The sequence below is a fragment of the Marmota monax genome, unplaced genomic scaffold, assembly GCF_021218885.2.
Source record: "Marmota monax isolate L192 unplaced genomic scaffold, Marmota_monax_Labrador192_F-V1.1 WCK01_AAM20220418_F8-fsc00019, whole genome shotgun sequence".
Taxonomy (NCBI): domain Eukaryota; kingdom Metazoa; phylum Chordata; class Mammalia; order Rodentia; family Sciuridae; genus Marmota; species Marmota monax.
In genome coordinates this window covers 1,830,030-1,838,829 of record NW_026695242.1, presented here as the reverse complement: position 1 = coordinate 1,838,829, position 8,800 = coordinate 1,830,030, and the positions used below count along the sequence as shown (strand labels likewise).

Below are 8,800 nucleotides of genomic sequence, written 5' to 3'. Positions count from 1 at the left end.
AGATTCATTCTGCAGTCACATATACCTAATTAGAATAAATAAATAAATAAATAAATAAATAAATAAATAAATAAATAAATAGATTTTTAAAATCACCCTCCCGCTGGGCATGGTGGTGCACGCCTATAATCCCAGCAACTCAGGAGGCTGAGGCAGGAGGATTGAGAGTTCAAAGCCAGCTTCAGCAAAAGCGAGACACTAAGCAACTCAGTGAGACCCTGTCTCTAAATGAAATACAAAATAGAGCTGGGGATGTGGCTCAGTGGTCTAGTGTCTCTGAGTTCAATCCCCGTACCCCTCCCCCCAAAAGAAATCATCCTCCCTCTTGATTCTTAAATAAATAGCTAGTAATTCTAAACTGTTTTCTCTTATAATTCTATTTTTTTTTAAAATACTGCTTCCAGTTCTAACTATTTTGCTTTCTCTTTACAAACAATGCAGTTCTACTTGCCTTCTTTTCCCCCTTAATGAAATTGAGACACTGGCACTGTGGCCCCAGCCTGTAATCTCAGCACACAGGGAGGAGAACCGCATTGGCAGAGAGAGCCTGGGCAACTGAGCAAGACCCCAAGTCAAAACTAAACATTTTTTCCAAAGGGCAAGGATTAGGTAAGTAGCTTAGAGTTAGAGCACCGTGGCTTCCATCCCCAATACCACAGAAACAAACAAACACACACCAAAAAAAAACCCAACAACAACAAAAACCCACAAAAGATTGAAAGCCACAAATTTAGTGATCCTTTGTATTTTCAGTTTTGAATAGATTTATCCTTGACATGGGATTTCCTACAGCATTCACTTTTCATTATAATACTTCTAAGTACTTAAAAAATTAAAGTGTTTGGGTCATTATTTATTAACACAAATACCAAGAAGCCTCATATTTTAAGTCCTCAGGGTTTTTTGTTTTATATTATTTTTATTGGGTTTTTTATTTTGTTTTGTACAATAAGATGGCTCTGTCTTCTGCGTGGTCTTGGAGTGCTTCTTAACCTGGTGTGTCTGTGGCTGAGAATTTCAGTGTGGATCTCCTCTCTCACGGGTGGCTTCACATAGGGCAAGGCCCTCACCTGTGAGCCCAGCTAGATAGCCCAGGGCCGGGCATCCTTTCTGGGGAGGCGTCCTCTCTGGGCTTGTCCTTTGACTTTCCAGGCAGAGCTGCTCGCGCCTTCTATGGGTCCAGAAGCGCAGAGCCTCTTCCTCCACCTAGTGTCTGTCCTGAGTACTGCAGGACGAACTGCCAAGTTCCCTGTTTTCCGCCCTCCCCAGCTATCCAAAGTGTGCCACCTGTGCTCCCTGTCACTGGACAGAAAGCAGACCCCGAAGAGCAGGATGCTGGGTTTTCATTCCTCTCTCCTCGCTGATCTCCAAGGGGAAAAAAGAGAACCGGGCGTTTTCCCACTATCGTGACAAACTGCTCCCGCTGGGGCAATGGGAGGACCTGGGTGAAAGGCAACAGCGTTCCTTCCCCCTTCAGTGACACTGTTCTTGGTTTTGCATTGTCTCCTTGTATTCTCTGTTGTACTCCAATGATTTGGTGAGGGTTGTGGGTGTGTATACATTTGGGTGTGGTTGTGGAAGAGAAAAGCGCCTCATTTTGCACAGTCTTTGCATGGAGTCTAACCCCCTCAAGCAGCTTGGGGATTTTGGAATTCAAGGGGATGTGTTTTCATTGTTCAATGAGTAGATGTAAAACGATTATGCCTAGACTAGATTTACTAAAGTGAAAATCAGTGGTAACTTTTGGGAAAACAATTTTGGAGGCATGCTGGAAGAGAAAAATCACTGCAGAGTGAGTTCCAGAATGAACGGAGAGGGGCTGTAGCTCAGTGGCAGAGCGCTTGCCTAACATGTGTAAGGCACTGGGTTTGATCCTCAGCACCACATAAAAATAAATAAATAGAACAAAGGCATGCTGCCCAAACACAACTACAAAAAATATAATTAAAAAAAAAAGAATGAATAGGGAGCCTGGGACATGGCTCACTGGCAGAGTATGCCCTGGGATTGATCCAGAACCCTGTCCCCCTCCAAAAAAAATTTAGAATGAAATAAAAAAAGGAAAACGAACTGAAGTCAGGGGGAACAGACCCTTCTCTCAAGGATATCACATCTAAATGGCATTATTGGGGAGGATATGATTCTCTTCTTATTTTACTGTATTTTTCTATCCTTAGATAATAATCATATAATATGTTTGTAACACTTCAATGGATTTTTAAAGTTGAATTTTTATGGCACCAAAAAAACCTAGACCAAAATATTAAGTAATAAATCAGTGAAATTATACACTTAAAAAACTTCTTGGATATTTCTTCCTGATTTATTTTATAAACTATAAGTTCACTCATACTTATAAAAATCACAGAAAAAATAACAGTTTTGAGAGCAGTGTTTCTTGTTAGCTAAAAATCCTCTAATTCTAGGATATTTTATACTAGTCAAATGAACAAGGTCATTAGTCATGTTAAAATGTTAAATTCATTAATAGTAACAAAAGGACATTCAGAAAATAGTCTTATTTTCTGAACTGAAGTCTTGGGAATTCTACAAGAAGTCCACATAGAAAAAAATGGTGTGGTTCCTAGTAAAACATATGGCCTATGGAAAGGACAATGACATGCATACTGGATACCCATGAAGATTCGATGCGTTTAACAGCACCTTGGGTTTAACACAAGTATTTTAATGCCTGTGGGCCAAGTTTAGCCCATAGTCCTTTTTTGTACATGGAGTGTTTTGTTGTTGTTTTGTTTTGTTTGAAGTGCTGGGATTAAACCCCATATTTCATGCTTGCAAAGCATGTGCCCTACCACTGAGCTATATCCCAATCCCCTGAAAATACAATTTTATTGGAATGTAGCCATACATTCAGTTATTGCCTATTTCAGAGTTCAGGCTATGACAGCAGAGAACTCCTGGCCCACAAAGCATAAAATCTTTTTTTTTTTTAAAGAGAGAGAGAATTTTTCAATATTTCTTTCTTTTTTTTTTTTAGTTTTCGGCGGATACAACATCTTTGTTTGTATGTGGTGCTGAGGATCGAACCCTGGGCCGCACGCATGCCAGGCGAGCGCGCTACCGCTTGAGCCACATCCCCAGCCCCTATAAAATCTTTACTCTAACACTTTTCACATAAATTTTGCCAATTCCTTGTTTAGTACCTCAAAGTCTCTTGGATACCATTTGCATAATGCCACTAAAGACTTGATATATTGGTGGAACATGGATCCCTATGTGCAATCCCCTAGCAACAAGAAAAACAAATGTTCAAAAGCAACACGTCTCCAGAATATAATACAAATCTGCATGCAATCAAGAGGAGGGCCTTTCATAAATTGCTAAATAGGTATTTTTCAATCAAATTGCAAAAGGGGATGCAAAATACTTCAAAAGGTTGGCACAGTGCAAGATTTCCAGTGTTAACAACAAACAGGAAGGGAGAAGAAAAGCCAAAATAAAGTGGAAAGACAAAAATCTACGAACAGCCTATTTCTACTAAGGAAGTGATGAGATATTCTTAACACTAAGAACCACAAATTATTCCAGTAAAAACTAAAGTGAAAAGAAAATTAGAATATTCATGTTTTGCTGGTCTACCATGTATGGATTGCAATAGTACCAGATTAGAATGGAGTGATCCTAACACCAAATAGGAGATAAAATCTACTTTGATGGTATCATTTAAAATATTCTCATTTAGGCTATCTGAAAGAAAAAAAAATCTAGGTATTATTTATTACATAATTTAAGAGAAAATAAAAAAGCTCATCTATCCAAGCAAGCCCCACACTTGCTATAGGTCTCCCTACAGGGACAGGTGCAGAGAAAATGAAAATTTTGCAAATGGAATAAGATTTTCCTATTTGCTATAATAGAATAATAATATTCTGAACCAAAGTCAGACTTTTGTATTTCTTTTTCTAATGACTGTAATGTTCTTTTTAATCAATTGGAAACTACATGTCTCTAAAAATTTATTTAGGTTTCAATAAATCAAATAAAATATTAACAAAAACCAGCATCCTCATCATAACTACAAAAGAACCCTCAACCTTGCCTCTTCCTGACTAATGTCTTCCTTTCACATCAAGAAATCATTAGGAAGAAAAAATGACTTTTATCAGGGTCAGAACCCCAAGAGTTATTTTTGGGAAAATAGGCAGAGAGGAAGAGAAGCCTTTGGAGAGAGACTCAAGGCCACTGGAGACTAGAAGAAAAGATTCAGGAACATGTTTTTGCAAGAACAAGGGGCCGTCACCAGGCCATTGATCTATGATAGAAGGTCCTTTTACTCTGTGATCAGTCCCCTTCCCCTGCCTGATGTCAGACAGCACACTGGCCTGAAGTGTACAAAAGCTGCCACTCTTCATCTTAGACTTTTTATCTTTTAATTTTCTCCTCTTAAAAAAAAAAAAAGAAAGAAAAGAAAAGTCACAGCAGCCCAGCGCTGGGCTGGATCCCCAAATCACAAAACACTTTCTTTCTCATGTTATACAGCCAACGGCATTACAACACCATTTCCCCTGCATCAACCTTAAGGAATGTCCTTTGTTTTAATGATTATAATAGAAAAATGAAATACTGTTGCCCTAACTGGAAGCTATTTTTCTTTATTAAAAAACCTTTACAAGCCAGGAGCAGTAGCCCACACCTGTAATCCCAGTGGCTCAGGAGGCTGAGGCAAGAGGATCATGTGTCCAAAGCCAGCCTCAGCAACATAGCGAGGCACTAAGCAACTCAGTGAGACCTGGTCTCTCTAAATAAAATACAGAATAGGGCTGCGAATGTGGCTCAGAAGTTGAGTGCCCCTTGAGATCAATCCCTGGTATCAAAAGGAAAGGAAAAAAAACAAAAAAAACTTTTACCCTGTCCCCTTCAATATAGCCCATTTGACTCCACTTGACTGTGAAATTTTCTGTCCGTCCCCTCCTGGATTCCATACACTTTTTCTCCAATTCTGTTGAAAACATTTTTATCAGCAAGCCCAAGAAAACCAAGTGTCATCATGTAGGCCATAAGATACAAGCCTCCGCTGCCACCTGATTTTCCTCCCCCTCTTCCACCTGCCCCTGACCTCTCCTCCACTTCCTCTTTCTCTCTTGCTGAATCACTTACTTGCCCTCCTGACCCAAGAGCCCCACACAGTACAGGTGCCCAGCCAGAAGCCCCAGGCAGGCTGCAGTCAGGGTCAGATGAGACAAGCCTGCCTTCGAAGGCTTCTGAGAGCAAAGCCAAAAGCCAACTGGCAGACACAAGTTCTCTCCTTGTAGGGGCCAAGTCCCACCCACAGAACAGGAGAAATACTGGGTAGCAGCTCGTGCTAAGAAGAACATAGGCTTAGAAAACAGCTGTGCCTGCCTTCCCTCTTCTGGCTCTATGACCAGTAAATGGTGGGCCTCCTAATCCCTTTTCCCCATTTTAACATGGAGAAAATAATCTTACATTAATAATTATTCTGAGGATAAAAATGAGATAAGGTACTTGGAACACAAGAAAGGAATCCATAAAAGATATGTTACAAGAAAATTTACCCAGGGATTCTGTCTACCCACAGAGACACAATATCATAGTTAAAGAGAATCTTCTTTTTCTTTCTTTCCTTTTCTTTTCCTCTTCTTTTTTTTTAACAATCTCTTTTTAAAAGCTATTTTGGAGTCAAATTCTCTCAAGATTGAAAAACAAGAAGAAAATCACCAGCTGACACTACAGCTTTTGTGCTTAAAATTTTCAAGATTAGACTCAGTCTTGATAGTGATTTTCGTTTTTGGTTTTTTTTGGTGTTTTTAATCTAAAAACTGTCTATAAGATTTTTAAATGGTAGAAGGGAAATTAATCAGGGTTGCCTATTAAACATACCAGAAATCAGTCACTAAGGTAGCTGAAAACGTAACAGTTACCAGGTGACTGGCCTGCTTGAACTTGGAGAAGGTGTTTGAGGGTTTGGGCTGGACATAGTCCATAATCTTAACCCTTATGCAGATATCTTATTAAAATACCTAAGAGGAAAGAGGAGGAAATGATCAAATCTACATTTAAATAGTTGTTAAGAGAGTTCCTATAATAAAATGTTCGGAGTTCACATCTTGAAGTCAAATCCGGAACTTTCCAAGTGATATTGTAACTAGGAGATGTTTATAACACAAACACCCAAGTCATACTGCTGCACTGTTTGACAAACCTCACTCCACAGGGGCATAATATAGGGAATTCAGGACATCTTCACTCAGGAAGGAGACATGGTCACAGAGGCTTGTCACACAACAGAGAGGACCAGCCTTTTGTCCAACACACCATCGCTATGCAGAAATTATCTCCACTGTCCTAAGAATTACAAAGACATCCCTGTTTTAATTTCTATATTTAAATTGTTATTCGAAACTTAAAATAAGGAAGCCCCGTGAGATCAATGTCATCAAATTAAAGTTTAAAGGTACGAATGCTCATGAACTGCTTACAAGGTAAGCCATGCTTTACAAATGGCCACAGGTTAGAATATCACAGAGGATGTGAGCACTGAGCACCTGTGGCTGGTCATGCTCAGTCACACTTAACTGAGTCTGACTTCTTCCTAGACTTGAACATCATCTCAGGCCCGAGAAGGCTGAAGTGTGATTGTGAGAAACATCAGCTTTCACTTTGTGAGCCAAGCACAAGTGCCAAAGAGAGAAATTTCTGCTTGAGAAACTTCCTAATACACCGTTGTGTCCTTTGTGGGCCTTGCAGCCCTGTGTGCTGGCACACTTATGCAAGGGAAGATCTCATCCCTGACAAGTCAGTTCACAGGAGGAACGGACATGGCCACCTCCAAGCAGATTTAAGGGACTTGAACAAAATCAAGTTCCTCAATTTCACAAGTACTTCAACTACACGTCTGCCACTAGTTCTTCCTATTCTCTTAAGAGTGACCCAACATGGTGACACCAGGTGGGACCTTTCTTTGTATTCTACATCCAGGTAGGCAACCAAAACCAACTCTTGTGGTCTTAAGGGCCAGATTATTTTCTTTCTCCCAAGTGTAATGTCATCATTCCTAGTAGGTAGAGAAGTACTTATTGGGCAGCTGTTACTCTGTCTGGGATAGCTGACCTACAAAATGTAAAGTCAATCTTCTGGAGTGAATACCAGTTCTAAAAAACAACAACAACAACAACAACAAAAAAAAAACCTTCAGTACTGTCACCACGGTCAGAAGAAATTGTCCCTAGAGTATGTCTTATTCAGAATTGGTACAGGGTACAATGTAGGTAACACGTGGTCTGTCCTGGGTCTTAAGGTGGTTAATAAAGTAGTTAATAGGCTGGTTAGAGTATCTGGGCATCCGCACATGGTTGAGTAGCTGAGACTTGGGGCCCCACTCTGAAGAAAAGTAACTTCAACTATTTGCCTCAAAGCCAGAGGACCTAGCCAGAGCCATGGAGGGCCAGAGCATGAAGGCGCTGCTGGCAAAGGCTGAGCAAGACGAGGCAGAGAAGCGGCAACGCATCACGGTGCACCAGGAGCTGGAGCTGGGGTTTGACCTGGACAACCTGCCGGCTTTGGACTGGGCCCCACTTCCACTGTGCTGCTGCCACTGGCCCCAGGCAGAGCTGCGGGCCCTGGCCTGGGACAATACCCAACTGCTCATCAACCAGCTGTGGCAGCTGCCCACCTAGAGTGTGGAAGAGAAGCTGGTGGCCAGGCTGCCCGAGCCCACCCCACGCCTGCCACGTGAGAAACCGCTGCCACGGCCAGGGCCGCTTACACTCTGGCAGCAGCTCGCACTCCTTAAGGGCATCCATCCCATGAAGAAAACCAATCTGGTGTGGGACGGGGTGGGTGGCCAGTGGCAGTGCGCCTGGGATGACACCAAGGAATGGCTGATCGAGGTTCCCGGTGGCACCAACCCCTTAGAAGACCAGTTTGCAAAGCGGATTCAGACCAAGAAGGATCGTGTGGCCAAGAACAAGCACTGGCCGGCATGCATCCTACAGGACACCAGAGTCAGGAGGAGCTGAGCAGCGCCATGCTCGATCTCCACTGCCTCTCTGGGGTTCTCCTAGAAGCCCCTCCCCAAAGAGAAGGCTCCCCGGGGTTCAGGCAAGACAAGGAAATTTCAGCTCCTTTGGGGGGAATTTGCAGTGGAAAAAAGAACCAGTTGGAGCTACTTCGAGTCATAAACAGCCAAAAGCCTCAGCTGGATGTGACAAGGGCCACCAATAAGCAGATGAGAGAAGAAGACCAAGAAGAGGAAAATTAGCCAGAAAAGCAAGAGAAAAGGGAGCTGGCAGGGTCCTGGAGTCAAGAGGAAAGGCAACCTGCCCAGTCAAAAGGGAAGAGGAAAGAAAGCTGGGGGGCAAGATTTCTGGGCCACCTGGCTTGGGTGGCAAGAGGAAAGGGGAACGGCCCCAAGGAGGAAAGTGAGGAAGGAACACTTCACCCTTGAACCTGTTCTGTAAAGAAAGAACTGGCTGGCATGGTGGTGCATGCCTGTAACCCTAAGGGCTTGGGAGGCTGAGACAGGAGGATCGCAAGTTCAAAGCCAGCCTCAGCAACTTAGCAAGGTGCTAAGCAACTCAGTGAGACCCTGTCTCTAAATAACATACAAAATAATGCTGGGGATGTGGCTCAATCCCTGGTACTCCCATCTTCCACCCCCCAAAAAGGAAGAAGTGTATGATAAATGTGAAGTTTTAAGTACAGTTCCAGGGCCAGGTGCAGAAAGAGGGGGACAACTGTTTTCATTGAGCTTGAGGTTGAAGGGACAGAACTGTCCTCCCCTCAATAGAATATATAAGTGTTTGACTTGACAGATTAACGC

General features: G+C 42.4%; 1 pseudogene; it reads left to right on the top strand.

Annotated features, from left to right (window-relative positions):
* Positions 1-7,415: 7,415 nt before the first annotated feature.
* On the top strand, positions 7,416-8,403 carry LOC124075991 (ribosome biogenesis regulatory protein homolog; annotated as a pseudogene).
* Positions 8,404-8,800: the final 397 nt, after the last annotated feature.